The sequence below is a fragment of the Phyllobates terribilis genome, unplaced genomic scaffold (genome assembly GCF_046119375.1).
Source record: "Phyllobates terribilis strain yellow unplaced genomic scaffold, ASM4611937v1 Scaffold_3298__1_contigs__length_83131, whole genome shotgun sequence".
Lineage (NCBI taxonomy): Eukaryota > Metazoa > Chordata > Amphibia > Anura > Dendrobatidae > Phyllobates > Phyllobates terribilis.
In genome coordinates, this window is record NW_027366052.1 from 21423 (window position 1) to 39042 (window position 17620).

General features: G+C 34.4%; 1 pseudogene; it reads left to right on the top strand.

The window, feature by feature from the left end:
* Positions 1-10970: 10970 nt before the first annotated feature.
* On the top strand, positions 10971-13903 carry LOC141247841 (uncharacterized; annotated as a pseudogene).
* The last annotated feature ends 3717 nt before the right edge of the window (positions 13904-17620 follow it).

The window sequence follows — 17620 nt, forward strand, 5'->3', positions numbered from 1 at the left end:
CCATGTTCATTTTCCGTTAGTTTTACTGTTAAATGTTATTCTTTTACCATTTACCTCTTGAAACTTCCAAATATTTACATAGAATACCATCTTCTTCAAATGGGGACAATTATCAAACAATGTATCAAGATCTTACTTTGAGTTTTTGTCATAACCTAAAAACCAAAAATGCATGAGACAATGTATCAATCTGAACAACCTTGTCTAAATCTTATGTATCCTGTTTTGACCATGCCAATCCATCTGGGGGTAATTGAACGTGACTGCAAATCGAAGCTGAGGTTAGGGTTCGAAGAATTAGGGTTCAGATTTGAAGATCTGGAAAATCGGGAAAAAAGACATCAATCGAAGATGAGATTAGGGTTTGGTTTTGAAGACCTCGAACAGTGTCTGAGATCTGGAAAATCGAAGCTGAGATCTGGAAAATCAAAGACATCAATCGAAGCTAAGATTAGGGTTCGGATAAAGCAATGAGCTTTCTTGCCCTAAAATCAACACTCAAGCAGATATGGAGGGTGAATTTCGGTTTTGCTGTCAGAGAAGTGGAGGATAGGCTGTATGTATTTCAATTCTTCAATACTCTTGACAAGGAACGCATCTGGACTGGGCGTTCATGGACTTTCGACGATGCCCTAATTGTTCTCCGGGAACTCGACGATCGTGAGTGTCCTTCTGAATTGCAATTTACAGAGGCCCCATTGTGGATTCAGGTAAGGAATCTCCTGATTAGACTGCGCAAGCCAGAGATGGCACGTTCTATTGGTGACCGAGTGGGTATATTCTTGGACTGCGATACTTCTGATGGGTAAGGGATATACAAATTCCTGCGATTAAGGGTGTCTCTCGATCTCACAAAACCTTTAATGCGGGGAATTCAGGTTCTAATTGATGGGAATTGTAGATGGGCTGAATTCAAATATGAAAAGTTTTCAAGTATGTGCTTTCGATGTGGTCGAATTGGGCATATGATCAAGAATTGTTCTATGCATCAGCCTAACTCAACAACATCGCTGCAATTTGGGTCATGGCTTCATGCTACACCTGAACCCCATTTCCGTGCCAAGAAGGTCGACACCGAAGACATGGCTGCTGACAAAAGTAGACTACATAACTTACTTGAAGAGTTGAGAATTAATGAGAAGACAAGTGCAGCAAAGGAGACACATCTGGGACCAGAAAAATATGTGTTGTGAAAGTGGTAACTCAAAAATTCAGAAATGCAATACATAATAATGTGTTTGATCCGGCTGAAGTGCAGATAGAAGATGGGAGTACGAAGACAGTTTTGAATGGGAAATAAGCCTTTAAAATCACCACCCAGTTATTTGAGGGGCAAAACGGTCATTTCTTTGGAAGTTTCGAGGGGAAAATGGTAAAAGAACAACATTTAACAACAAAACTAACGGAAAATGAACATGGGTGGTGTTTGGTAATAAAAAACATAACGTTTGGGTGGTTTCTTGAAAAGTCAACTATAAGGGGTTGTTTACTGCAAAAACCGCTATATAACGGGTGGTTTACTGCAAAAACCTCTTAAAAAATAGCACACATATATGACTAGGACATGAATAATAGGATTCAGAATTTCTGAAAAGTTTTTCATCTTATTGTTTATTTCTAATTAATATTCTCATCTGTGTGTACATTAAATTGTATAAAATCACACCTTTTAATTACATTCTAATTACAATTAGATGCTTATATATTCCTTGATGTTTGTATTCCCCATCTTCTTTATCAATTAATGGTATTCTCTCTTAACATTCTCCTATGCGACCATCGAAGTCCTCCTTAATTCCAACGAAGTCCTCCATAATCCCCCCTTGATCCATCTGAAACTTCATTAACATTATAACATATTTATTGTCGTTACATAAATATAAGAGAGTTTTATTAATTAAGAATCAATACTTAATTACTAAAGCTGAGGTTAAGTCCTCCAAATGTCAACTTTCTAATGGTCCACCTCACCAATGAATTTAAAATAATAATTCAAATAACCTATTAAATAATTGTCACATCATTATTAATTTAAAAGTTTAAAAGATTATGCTTAATGATTGAGGATATTTTGCTTCTCATTTAAAAAATAGCACACAATATAACTAGGACCAAAATAATAGGATCTGGAATTTCTGAAAAGTTCTGACTATTTATTTTTTTCTAATTAATAATCTCCTCTGCATGTACATTAAAATGTATAAAATCATACATTATAATTACATTCTAATTATAATTAGATGCTTATATATTCCTTGATGTTTGTACTCTCCATATCCTTCATCAATTAATGGTATTATCTGTTAACATTCTTCTATGCTTGCAACCATCGAAGTTCTCCTTGATTCCAACAAAGTCCACCTTAATAGCCCCTTGATCCATCTGAAACTTAATTAACATTATAACATAGTTAGTGTTGTTACGTAAATATAAAAGAGTTTTATTAAATTAAGAATAAATACTTAATTACTAAAGCTGAGGTTAAGTCCTCCAAATATCAACTTTCTATTGGTCCACCTCACCAATGAATTTAAAATAATAATTCAAATAACCTATTAAATAGTTGTCACATCATTACTAATTTAAATTTTTTAAAGATTATACTTGAAGATTGAGGATATTCTGCTTCTCATTTAATGAATAGCAGACGATATAACTAGGACCTAAATAATAAGATCTGGATTTTCTGAAAAGTTCTGCATCTTATTATTTTTTTCTAATTAATAATCTCCTTTGCATGTACATTAAATTGTATAAAATCAGACCTTATAATTACATTCTAATTACAATTAGATGCTTATATATTCCTTGGTTTTGTACTCTCCATCTCGTTCATCAATTAATAGTATTCTCTGCTAACATTCTCTTATGCTTGCAACTATCGAAGTCCTCCTTAATTCCAATGAAGTCCACCTTAATCGCCCCTTGATCCATTTGAAACTTATTAACGTTATAACATAGTTAGTGTTCTTACATAAATCTAAGAGAGTTTTATTAAATTAAGAATCACATATCTAAATCATAACATATTAAAATAAAAAAGATTAGAAATAGAGTTATTGCCAAATGAAATTATAAAACAACAACAAATATTTAGAAACTTTGTTAACATCCCACCCAAATTAAAACAGATTACTGCCAAATCAAAACAGATTAAAAGTAAAATAACAACGAATCACATATCTTAATCCCACCCAAATCAGAAAAAATCAATAACTAATAGAGTTTTATTAAATTAAGAATTAGCTCTCAAAAAATCAGGTGAAACTTAGATTAAAAACAAAACAAAAGTTTGTATACATGTGAGATTAATTCGGATATAATGTTTACAGATTTTATTTAACAAAACCAACAAATCGCATATATAAAGTCTGATTAATTCGGATAAACTAAGATTCAATGTTACGCCAACAAAGCATAGATTTATATTCATTCACTTGATAATCAGTTCAATAATAATATCCAGTGAAAACAAACTGAACAAATGATCAATTTTCTGATATCACGTGATAATCAGTTTAATAATAATCAAAAGAATATCTAAACTGATAGCAACAAATCTACAATACGTATCTATTATTCAAATAGATTAGAAATCTACAAATCTATAAATCTACAAATCTACAGATCAGAAAATCAGCAGAACAAGTTATATTTATAAAGTTATAGATAAGAAATTTATAATCATTCACACAAACATACTCCCCCCCCCCCAGATTACGTATCTATTCTTCAAGGATTATGCATTCCTTTGAGGTGAGGTTATGACTTATACATCTATTGCTTTACACAAATTATATGCATTCAATTCAATATTTTCTACAAATTCTAATATATGTTATGTAAACTGCAGACTATGATAAATATACATGCTTTCACAAACCTTACATCACAAAAAATGTGAAGATGACAATTTATGCTAGACTTCTATGTCAATGGACTGTTATCTATAAAGATGAGATAAAGTCCAAGGAATTGATTTTGATTGATGAAGAGGCAAAGTATACTTTGTTGTATTAATAACATCATTTTTAATCATAAATAATGTATAATTTGACATGATATTTTCATGATGTAGGGAAAGTGGTAGAAGTTCCTTAGTTTTGATGTTGACAAGTCGTTTACCAACTCGTTTACATGAGTATTACTTGCAGTTACTATTTTAGGAAACTTTCCTTGACAGGTAAGCGACTTCAAAACGGGAATCAATCAACCATATTATTAAGGAAGGAAGTATGGGCCAAGAGATATGAGACAATAATGTTTTAAACATTTAAGATTCGGATTAACCAAATAAAGAAGCAAATCTTAAGGAGTTAATATTTGATTTTGGAGAAGATCTTGAAAGAGATATTATGGAGATTTTCCTCAAGGAAGAAAAAGAAGAAAATCAAGAAAAGATTAAGAAGTCGTCCAATAAGGAAAAGAATCATGGGAGATGATTTTAATTGAAGATTTGGTCAAACAATATGGAAATAAATATATTGCATATCTTGCTCAAGGAAGATACGCCGCTTCGGGCCTATAAAAGGATTCGTCTTCTACAATGAAGAACGGGGCTGAAAGGCAGAAGATAAACACAATATACTAGGTTAAGAGAGTCACACATTTGTAAGGGTTGAGTCTGGGTACGGGTGAGAAGAGAGATTTGATAATTCCGAGTTCTCTATTTGTAACAAACAAGAAATCCAATAAGAAGAGTGTGTGTGTTCCAAATCCTTCTAGTGAAGAACTAGAAGGTAGTGGTTTTACTCAATACTAGTTTTGTATTGAGGTTTCCACTCTAAATATTGTGTCAAACTTTTACTTATTATTATTCCGCTGCTTAACGTCCGGGGAAGTGAGGGTCGCTTCCATAGTTGCTTACGTCACAACGATCGAACAATTGGTATCAGAGCCTGGTTCTAGTTGTGACTGAATTGAAAGAATGGCCTCAATCAACGACTCCTTCTGGAAGCCTCGGGCTCTCAAAAACGAAGAATATGACTGGTGGGTGGAACAATTCGAATCCCACGTATGTTCGCTTCACGGCCAGTTATGGAAGGTTGTTGAGTTTGGAGATGAAAAGATCTGGGTCAACCCAACAACCAAGCTGGAAGAAAAGGAAAGAAAAGACTACTTCGATGCGGACTACAAGACATTGGAACTCAACATGAGAGCAAAGAAAGTGTTACACATGGCTCTCAGCCCGTCAGATCTGAGGAAGGTTCTCCGTTACAAGACGACGCATGAAATTTGGGAGGCACTCCAGAGAATGTACGGAGGAAATGACGATGTGAAGAAAAACAAGATTCTGGCTGTTCAAAAAGATTATGATAACGTGGCACAACAAAAAGGTGAATCCCTAGAAAACTTTCACTCCAGATTCCAAACCTATGTCGGATAACTAGAATTTCTTGGAGAAGTTCTTCCCGATTGGAAAATCACACATCAGTTTCTACAGGCTTTGAACTCCAAGTGGGAATCAATAGCTCTTGCCCTACAAGCTTAGAATGACATCAAGTCAATCACACTGGAAGACTTAGTGGCTCGTCTACAAAGCAACGCTGGAGTCCAATTGAGGAAGACTGCTCGACGAGAAAGTGAGAAGAGCCAAAACATAGCTCTCAAGATAGAGAAGGCTTTTGATCTAGATCAAATGGAAGGAGAATTTGAATACGAAGATGAGGACATTGCCCTGATTACAAGAGCATTCAAAAAGGTCTGGAAAGGCAATAGAGACATTCAACGCTCATCGGAGGGAAGCATCAAAGATCCTAAGGAAGTGATGTGCTATCATTGCCAAAAGAAAGGACACTTTGCAAGAAACTGCTTCAAGAAGAAGGTTGGAGAACCCCCAGTACAAGCAGGAAAAACCGCTATGGTAGCAACCTGGGGAGACTCTGACTCCGACGAAGACGCTTCCCTCGGATCCAAAGATCTCTGCTTGATGGCAACCGCAGATGCTTCGGACGATGAGGTAACTGAATCTATTGTTATCTCTAAATTAAATGGAAAAACTAAAGAGCATCTAATAGGCATTATTAGAAAACTTGGAACTAAAATTTGCTAATCTGAATGAATCCCTCGAAGAAAAGGAGGAAAATGTCTCAAATCTGCTCGACGAGAATCATGCTTGGGCAGAAAAGGTGAAAAACCTGGAGAAAGTTTCCTTCATGACTTTGGAGAAATGCAAAATCTGTCCTATACGTGAAGAAAGAATTTACTCTATCACTAAAAACATAAAAAGCCTAGAAATTGATAGGGAAGTGACGAGGAAAGTGATAGAGGATCTTAAGAAAGATGAAGAAGAAAAGAAAGAGGCATGTAAAAATGAATTCACTACAGAAAAGGCAAATAAATTAAAAGATGATTTTGCTAAGAGATTCACTCCTAAAGGTGGCATAAGATATGTTGAGACTACCACATGTAAGGGTAAGGGAAGTGACTCGAATACGGAGGTTAAACCTTCAATTCCAAAGGATCGGTGTAATAGCCCCAACACCTGGTGCAATCACTGCATTTCTAAGGATAAAGGAGAATCTCCCTTACTTGAACTGAATAACTGGTTTAATGGTCAAAAGGCTTATGCTATGTGGATTAAGCAATTCGAGGATGAAAAACCGAATCATATAGACTTTGAGGCTAGGAAAAAGAATAAGACCATTTGGCCTAGTCAAAGTAGATATGTTAATCTAAAATGTCATAGGGTATGTTGGTACTGTGGGAAAGATGGACATTATAAGCATAAATGCTACTCTAGGATCAGAATGCTACAAAAGGTTTACAAGTCTTTAATGAACGTCAAAATATTCTTGAGGCTAAGTCAAAAACAAATAAACAGGTAAATGTGATTAAGCATGAGAATGCTTCCCTAAACCCAGTGGGTTCGTAAGAACTAATACTTTATATGCAGGGGAAAGTGAGGAAGAGTTCCTGGTACATAGATAGTGCATGCTCAGGGCATATGACGGAAAACAGGAACTGATTCTACTCACTTAAGGAAGACTCTGGATGCTCAATCACATTCGGAAACGAGAGCAAAGGAGAGGTAATTGGTACAGGACAAGTAGGTATTTTAGAACATGTCACTGTGGAGAAAGTGAACCTGGTAAACAACCTAAAATTCGATCTTCTAAGCGTAGCTCAGCTATGCCTTGGAGGAAAGAATGAGGTTATCTTCACTATTACGGACTGCATTGTGAGAAATGTTGAAACTGGAAAGGTTGTGTTGAAAGGACTATGTGATGGGAAATTTTACAGGGTTGATCCCTCATTTATCCCTGACAAGGAAGTGTGTCTCGCTTCGCTGAAGGAAGACTCTGACCTATGGCACAAAAGATTCGGACATGCAAGTCTCCGACTCTTATCAAAACTTCACTCCAAAGAGTTGGTGGAAGGATTACCCAAAATTGAAGCTCAAAATGGTCAGGTATGCAGTGCATGCATAAGAGGTAAGCAATCAAGGATATCCTTTAAATCCAAAAGGGAGGTAAGTACGCTCAAACCTCTTGATCTTATTCATATGGATCTGTGTGGACCCATGCGCACCTTGAGCCGTGGTGGAAACAAATATGTGTTTGTTATTGTTGATGACTTCTCCAGGTATACGTGGACCATCTTTCTTTCAACAAAGGAAGATGTATTCTCGGAGTTTGTCATGTGGAAGAAGAAAACTGAGCTCAAACTGGAAAGCAAGCTGAAGTCCATCCGCACTGATGATGGAACTGAATTCGACAACTCCTCTTTTCTCTCATTATGCAGGGATTGTGGAATTGATCACAACTTCTCAGCTCCTAGAACTCCACAATAGAATGGAGTGGTTGAACGGAAGAACATAACCTTGGAAGGAATGACAAGAACGCTCTTAATCGCAAGTGGTCTTCCTAGGAACTTCTGGGCTGAGGCTTTACATGCTTCTTGCTACATCCTAAATAGAGCCTTCCTAAGACCAATGCTGGAAAAGACACCCTACGAGCTACTCAAAGGAAGAAAACCCAATGTAAGTCACTTACGTGTGTTTGGTTGTAGGTGTTTCGCCCTTATAAACGGAAGGGAAAACTTGGGAAAGTTCGATGCTCGAAGTGACCCTGGAATCTTTGTTGGGTACTCCTCACATAGTTCGACATATAAGGTCTTCAATCAACGAATAAGGACGGTAGAGGAAACTGTGCATGTTCGATTTGATGAACACAAGATGATGGGAACCGAACTTGTTGATATCAATGCACCACCTCTGTCCGTCGATGATGACTTCCATATATTAGGATTTTCGGAGGAAGCCACCAGTGAAGAAGGGATACCTCTCTCCCCACTCGTAGAAAACCCAAGCACGGATTCACAGAACGACCCCATGCCCCAAGAAAATCACATGGATGAGGAGGAACCTACAAACACTATCAGTAATCCAGTGGTCCACGGAGCTACCTCTCTAGCTCCACGCATTCGCGTTCCTCCGTCTCACCTTAGAGACTATGAGTGCCCTACCATTTGTATCCCTCCAAAAGCTCCACAGGTAAATGAACAGGTAGTCAACCAGGCAACCAACCAGGTAGTCGACCCGGGTGTCGACCAGGTAGGTGACCAGGTTGTGGACCCAGTAATCAATCAGGCAAATGAACAGGTAGTCGACCAGGTAAGTGACTCTGACCCTAACTCCTATGCGTTCACTGCTTTCATCTCCCTTGCAGAACCAAAGTCTATAAGTGAGGCACTCAAGGATCCAGAGTGGGTAAAAGCAATGCAAGAGGAACTCCATCAGTTTGAATGAAGCAAGGTTTGGAGACTTGTTCGTAGGCCAGAACCATTATTGGCACAAAATGGATCTTTAGGAACAAACTCGACGACAAGGGGCAGGTCACAAGAAACAAGGCAAGACTTGTTGTTAAAGGGTACAACCAACAGGACGGAATCGATTATGATGAGACATTTGCTCCCGTAGCCAGGTTAGAAGCTATTAGACTCTTGATTGCATATTCTGCTCACCATGGTTTTATATTGCAGCAAATGGATGTCAAAACAACATTCTTGAATGGCGTATTAAAAGAGGAAGTATATGTAAGTCAAACACCAGGGTTTGAGGATCACTCTCATCCAAACCATGTCTTCGCGTTAGATAAGGCGTTGTATGGTCTTAAACAGGCACCTCGTGCCTGGTATGAAAGGCTATCACAGTTCCTTCTCTCACATGGATATGTGCGTGGGGAAATAGACAAAACTCTCTTCCTTCTCAGAGAAGGAAAGCATACCCTGGTTGTTCACGTTTATGTCGACGACATCATCTTTGGCTCTACAAATGAGTTGTTGGTTACTAAGTTCACTAGACTCATGGAAAGTGAGTTTGAAATGAGTAGGGTGGGAGAACTAAAGTTCTTTTTAGGACTGAAAGTAGTTCAATCCAAGGAAGGGACCAAGGTACATAAACAAAAGTACATCCATGAGTGCATCAAGAAGTTTGGTATGAATGATTATAAACCTTTTTCTACCCCTATGTCACCAAATGATTCACTAGGAAAGGACGATAAGGAGAAGGATGCTGACCAAACTTTATATAGAGGAATGATAGGGTCTCCGTTATATCTAACGGCTAGTAGGCCAGATGTTATGTATTGTGTGTGTTTATGTGCTAGATTTCAGGCAAATCCAAAGGAAACACACGTCAAGGCTGTGAAGAGGATTCTCATATATCTCAAGGGAACAACTGATCTATGTTTATGGTATCCTCGTGGTGGTGATCTATCACTAGTTGGGTATACAGATGCGGACTTTGCTGGGAATAAGGTGGATAGAAAGTCTACTTCCGGAATGGCTCAATTCCTTGGTCCATGTGTTGTCTCTTGGGAATCAAAGAAACAAACCTCATTTGCACTTTCCACAGCAGAAGCTGAGTATGTAGCTGCAGCCGCATGTTGCTCACAACTTCTGTGGCTCAAACAACAGCTAAGAGAATTTGGCATATTTCTTGACTCAGTTCCTATACTTTGTGATAACACTAGTGCTATTAATATATCTAAGAATCCTGTGCAACACTCTAGGACAAAGCACATCAAGATAAGGCATCACTTTATTCGTGATTGTGTCGAGAAAGGAATGGTCTCAATGAACTTCTGTAGCACAGAGAATAAAATTGCTGACATCTTCACAAAGGCTCGCAACAAGGAACCCTTCGAGAAGCTTCGTATGGAACTTGGTATGATTTCCCTTGACTAAATGTTATTATCTTACACTTCTCTAGATGATTGGTTTAAATCATGTGTGTCTTGTTATTATATGTTGCATATCATAATCCTTGTAGGTGTAACATTTCTAGATTATACTTATTTGCCTTCCATGCATCCTACCCCTAGTCGCTTCCCTGGTTAATTACGACTTGTTTTAAGAATTTTGACTCACAAATCACAAAGGTATTTTTGTAAGCCCAAAAGATTCCTCCCAATGATTTTTTAACCTGACATTATAAGCCCAAATGACGGAGGAAATCTATAGTGTCCCAAAGCCATGTATAACATGTACAATCATATGAGCACTTCTTTCGTATATTAACTGGATTCGTAATGCTATGCTTAATAAACACATGCACATATATGTTAAAATATTTTGTGTGTGCATTGGTCTCCTTGTGAAACCATCTTTGGTACGTGTCCCCACTCATTACACAACTTCACTATCAAACTCATACATGAGGAGGTAAGCGACAAGGTAACAGAATCTGCTGAAGTCTTGCACAAGAAGGAAAATCTTGAGATAGAAAGGGGAAATCAATTTGTAGAGTGTATATCTGCCTACGTGGATGTATGACATGACATATTTATGGCGGGCCTGTTCGAAACCCAACAACAAACTAAACACAAAACTCTCTAGTATAAGGAGAAGAGATCAGGGAAGAAAGAAGGAAATTGACTCTAAGGAATCTTCAAAAGGGTACATCTGCCGATCCAGTAGGTGAAGGTGGATCAAAGCACATCAAACTTTGAGCCAATGTAAATGGCTTGATGAATCAACTGGAGAAGCACCAAGCAGAAATAGAGAATCACAAGTTAGATGTTGAGTCGAAAGCCGTGTAACTTGCTCTCCTCTAATGTGTTTGATTCCCAAACACCATCCCTTGCTCGTATATATTTTGAGGGGGAAGTTGCTTACTAGGTTACTTACTTGAGTCATCTTAAGGGGAACTGTCAAGTGTCTATATGTGGTCCTTCTATGCTTTATACTGGATTTTGATCTTAAATGTTTAAAGTGCTTGTCACCATCAAAAAGGGGAAATTTGTTAGAAGTTCCTTAGTTTTGATGTTGACAAGTCGCTTACTAACTCGTTTACCTGAGTATTACTTGCAGTTACTATTTTAGGAAACTTTCCTTAACAGGTAAGCGACTTCAACACGGGAATCAATCAACCATATTATTAAGGAAGGAAGTATGGGCCAAGAGATATGAGACAATAATGTTTTAAACATTTAAGATTCGGATTAACCAAATAAAGAAGCAAATCTTAAGGAGTTAAGATTTGATTTTGGAGAAGATCTTGAAAAAGATATTATGGAGATTTTCCTCAAGGAAGAAAAAGAAGAAATCAAGAAAAGATTAAGAAGTCATCCAGTAAGGAAAAGAACCATGGGAGATGATTTTAATTGAAGATTTGGTCAAACAATATGGAAATAAATATATTGCATATCTTGCTCAAGGAAGATACGCCGCTTCGGGCCTATAAAAGGATTCGTCTTCTACAATGAAGAACGGGGCTGAACGACAGAAGAAAAACACAATATACTGGGTTAAGAGAGCAATACATTTGTAAGGGTTGAGTTTGGGTACGAGTGAGAAGAGAGATTTGATAATTCCGAGTTCTCTATTTGTAACAAACAAGAAATCCAATAAGAAGAGTATGTGTGTTTCAAATCCTTCTAGTGAAGAACTAGAAGGTAGTGGTTTTACTCAATACTAGTTTTGTATTGAGGTTTCCACTCTAAATATTGTGTTAAACTTTTACGTATTATTATTCCGCTGCTTAACGTCCGGGGAAGTGACGGTCACTTCCTTAGTTGCTTACGTCACAACGATCCAACAGAAAGAAAATTCAAGAATACGTTTGAGAGTATGATGGAAGATAAAATATACACAATACGAGATTTTAGGTTAAACATTACTACTATTATCTCGTATATGTACTGGGAACTAGGTAATAAACTTTTGTTCTTCAAGAATACAAAAGTGGACGAATTTGATAGAACACCGATTCCACATAATTCTTTTGATTTTGTTGATTTCAATAGTATCGTCAATAATGAACTAGATGATAACTATTTGATTGGTAAGAATTTATCGATTATACATTTTTAACTTTTTTTCTTCTAATAATTATTTGATAAAATTACTATCAATAAAACTCTTTTTTGTATTTGTATGTGTAGATTTCATAGGACATATGAGTGCCATTCGAAAATTTTTGGAAACCAAAATTAGAGGTGAAATCAACAACGTTCATCGGATGATAGACATTGACCTCAAGAACTTAACGTAAGAATGAGGAGAAAAAATTTGTGTATTCTCAAATCATGTATGCGGTGCATGCAAAAGAAGGAGGTGTGTTCTTTTTGTACGTGTATGGAGGAACTGGAAAAAACATTTATATGGAGATCTCTTTCAGCTGCCCTATGTTCGAAAGGTGAAGTTGTGATTAATGTTGCTTCAAGTGAAATTGTCACATTTTTGATTCCTGGTGGTAGGACTGCACATTCCAGATTTACGATTCCAGTAGATATACATGAGGATTCAACATGTCATATAAAACCATATACACATCTTGCTGAATTGATATGTAGAGACTCACTTATAATATGGGTTGAAGATCCAATGACAAACAGGTTTGCTTTTGAAGCACTTGATAGAACATTAAGAGACATAGTGTGTTCAAATCAGAATAGCTCGCAGTTATCGTTTGGTTATAAAGTTGTATATTTGATGGAGATTGCAGACAAATTTTGCCTCTTATAGCTGGAGGAAGTAGGCAAGATATTGTTTTAGCAACGGTTAATTCTTCATCTCTCTGGAATCATTGTGAAGTTTTGAAACTGATAAGAAATATGCGGGTAGAACGTGGCTGCACAGAATCACAAATTTGTGAATCAAAAGAATTTTTTAGCATGGATCTTAAGAGTTGGTGATGGAGTTGAAGGTGGTCAAAATGATGGTGTGGTAATCATAGATTTTCCTTCAGGAGTACGTATAACCGAAGTGAGTGAACCAATTCCATCAATTGTTACATCTTTGTATCCCTCTCTCACTAACATTCAATGTCCAGCTAATTACTTCCAAGAAAGGGCAATTAGTGCCCCAACACATGAGATTGTCGAGACGGTCAATGATTACATGTTGTCTTAACTACCAGGAGAAGAAAGAATCTATCTTTGCTAAAACAGTATTTGCATGTCTGATGATAACTATAACAGTGATGCTACAATGTATTCAAGTGAGTATCTCAACAATATAGGTGTTCTTGTGGCGCTTCTCAGAAATATTGATCAACCCTCATGTCTATGTAACAGTACGATACTGATAATTACTCGACTTGGAACACACGTTATCCAAGATGACATAATCTCAGGAAGTAACATAGGTCATCAAGTGTACATTCCTCACACTATACTTTCGCCATCAGATACTCGATTTCGCTTCAGGTTTCAGAGAAGACAATTTCCGTTGATCGTGTGTTTTTCTATGACCATAAATAAAAGTCAAGGCCAATCATTGTCTCAAGTCGGTTTGTTCCTACTTCAGCCTGTTGTTTTGTCATGGACAATTATATGTTGCCCTATCAAGAGTTACAAGCAAAGAGGATTTGAAAGTTCTTCTATGTGACAAAAATGGTCAACTACAAACTACAACATTGAATGTTGTATACAAAGAGGCTTTTCAAAACTTGAACTGATGGGGTATGTCTATCATTCTTCACTATGAATCTCATTAAATTTGTTTTACTATTTACCTTCTGTTTGATTTAATCTAATAATTTATTATACACCATGATTTATATTTTTATCTTACGGATGGGCTAGAGTATATCCTCGGTGTTGATTGTTCTACACTTATTATTGCTAATTCAAGCAATGATTTACATGTATCTACTTGTGATAGATGTCATTCTTGATATATTTTCTAATACGCATTTCAACTGATAATAACTTGCATTAACATGAAATTGCAGTTGAGGTGATTGGTGTGAGTGGAGTTTTTTAAGAGCTTGCTTATTTGTCAATGTTTCATCAACTCAGATATGATGACTGTATTCAGTATTGATAATTATAACACTAACTGATCGGGGAAATGCACAGTTTCCTAATTTAGTAGATCAAGTCCATTTGCTTAGATGATGCCCATTAACTAATATAATTATATTAGAGATCCTGGATTAAAATCCCGCAAACGTAACCGTTTATGGTGAAATGGGTCAACAAATCTCGCGTTCCTTTATTGTTCTTTATCAATTTGTTTTCTATCTTATAAATTTTATATCGTTCAAATTTATGTAACGACACTAATTATGTTATAAAATTTAAACTCCCGTGCATGGAATGGGTCTTAAACTAGTCTATATACTAAAGTTGAGTCCCCGTGTTTATGTGTTGGTCTGAGATTAAAATAGCTGACATGTCACTCCCACATTAATATTAAAAAAATTAAAATTTTGAGAAATCCACTTCATCTTCCACATTATTAAAACTATTAACTTTCACTAGCCACATCATTAAAGCTATTAATTTATATATATTATTCTGAATATTAAAGTTATATCTTTTCAAACTTTCTCCTTAATTTTAGCTAATTCACCTTCTCTTATTCATACTATTATTCCCTCTCAATTAATATTTAAATAAACTATCACATTTATAGGAACAAATTACTAGGATTATTTTATTTTAATCTATTTAATTTATTAAATGTGAATGATTCTTCTAATAATAAATAAATTATTAATATGTTTAAATTCATTTTACAAATTTATATTATTTTTCATTTTTCAAATATACAACTATATTTTAAACATATATAGACATATATTTTAACCTATAATAATTACTATGAACTATATTTCTTCTTTAAGAATAAAAAATGTAGTAATTTATACCATTTATATATTAAACTATCTCATTTGAAGCTCTCTCATTCATTTTAGCCAAAATTATCTTATGTGTAATTTTTTAATTGGAAATATTATTAACTCTACTTTTCCTATTGGTTCTGTTATTATATTTTTTTTAAATTATAAAAAATTTAATTAGCTCCTATATTTTTCAGGAACAATTTGATAAGGTATTTATATTTATCTATATATTATAGGATAGTTCTTCTGTTTATGTGTCGGCTTGAGATTAAAACAGCTCACATGTTACTCCCACGTTAATTTAAAAAAAATCAAGATTCTGAGAAAACCATTTCATCTTCCACATGATTAAAACTATTAATTTTCACTAGCCACATCATTAAAGCTATTAATTTATATATTTTATTATGAATATTAAATCTATCTCTTTTCAAACTTTCTCCTTAATTTCAGTTAATTCCCCTTCTCTTATTGGTCCTACTATTCTTTCTCATTTAATTTTTAAATAAACTACCATATTTATAGGAACAAATTACTAGGATAATTTTATTTTAATCTAATTAATTATTAAATATGAATGATTCTTCTAAAAATAAATAAATTATTAAAATATTTAAAAGTCCTTTTACAAATTTAGATTATTTTCATTTTCAAATATATAACTATATTTTAAACATATATAGACATATGTTTTAACCTATAATAAATATTATGAACTATATTTCTTCTCTAAGAATAAAAAATACAATAATTTATATTAGTTATATATTAGAACTACCTCATTTGAAGCTCTCTCATTCATTCTAGCCAATATTTTCTTAGGTGTAATTTTTAATTAGATGTATTATTAATTCTACTCTTCCTATTGATTCTATTATAATATATTTTAAAATTATTCCTTTTTAATTAACTCCTATATTTTTAGGAATAGTTTAATAAGGTATTTATAATTTAATATAATTAATTATTATATATATATTATTCTTATAAAACTTACTTAATAACTAGAATATTAGTCAATCTCTTTTCTAAAATTATATTTTTTATTCTCCAAATTAGTACTATATATTACATAAAATATTTCATTAAAGATAAAATAATGCAATATGTATCTTATGATTTATTTTCTATATTATCTAAAATTGAATCCATTGTTGTTATGTATTTCGTACAATTTTTTTTACTAAATAAAGTAATTATATTAATATATTCTTCTATAAAGATAAAACAATGCAATATGTATTTAATAATTTCTTTTTCATGTTATATTAAACTAAATAATGAACAATTTTACATATTTTATAATTACTTAATTAATTTTTTATTCTATTTTTAAGATAGATTTTATACTTATTTCATCGTTTTAAGTCACATATTTTTTAAGATTGATTTTTTCATGTTTTAGGGTAAATATCTTTGATGTTTAATTTTTTTAATTTTGCAAGATATATTGATATTGTAATTTAAGATTTAACTTTAGGATCCACATATATAGTATATTCCCATCAATTAAATTACAAATTTGTTATGTAAATCTAATTATAAATTAATATTTGTCATTACATATATAAATTCAAATACATGTCATTCTATTAAATTTTTCTAATTTTCATGAATGTCTATTAATACAAAAATATGGTTTATAATACGATTTTAACATAATTTGATACAAATTGTATCTAATATTCATTTTATCAATTGATCAATCAAACCCCGTGCATGACACAGGTGATCAACTAGTAATGCCTACATGATTATTTGAATAAGATTCGGCCAAAATCAATTTAGCCCGAGTACAAATAAACTGAACCGATTAACCTGTTTTAATCCGAAAATTTGATATATTCCGATCCGAAGTTGTCCGAAAACATGAAAATGTCCAACCTAAACTTGTCTAAAAATCCAATATTGTCCGTCCTGAACCGAAAAATTCATTACATCAAAGTGAATGTCGTTAATACTTAACTTCAACATGCAATTAACCTAAAAAGCCTGAATTCCAATAGTTCACCTGATTCGATCCAATATATGTTTGATAGTATTATTATAATACTCCTTCTGTCACATTACTATCTTCCCATTTCTCCCAATGCACAAGTATTTAGGCAAGATTAAAGGAGATGCACCATGACAACTGATTGGCAACCTTCATTATTAAGAAAAAGTACAAGTTTTCAATTATACAAATTTAACTAATAGAAATTAATCCAAACAATCTCAACATCCAATTGAATTTATGCATTAAGCTCACACATATTGAGACTTAACATTGTTTTCAATTACAAATCCAACCAATAGAGAGGAAGCGTCTAAATGTACTCTATTTTTTGTCTATATGCTCCAAAACAGCACGCCTAAGTTGTGCGTGCAACTTTAGCACGCACAAGATGGACATGTAGGTAAAATATGAAGAAGAAAATTTTGAGTCCCCGAAAGACCTTAGCACGCCCAAATTGGGCATGCAAACACTTGACACGCCCAAACAAAGCGTGCCCGGTTCGCAAAAAAAAATGAACAGTAGCACGCCTAAGTTAGGCGTGCTTT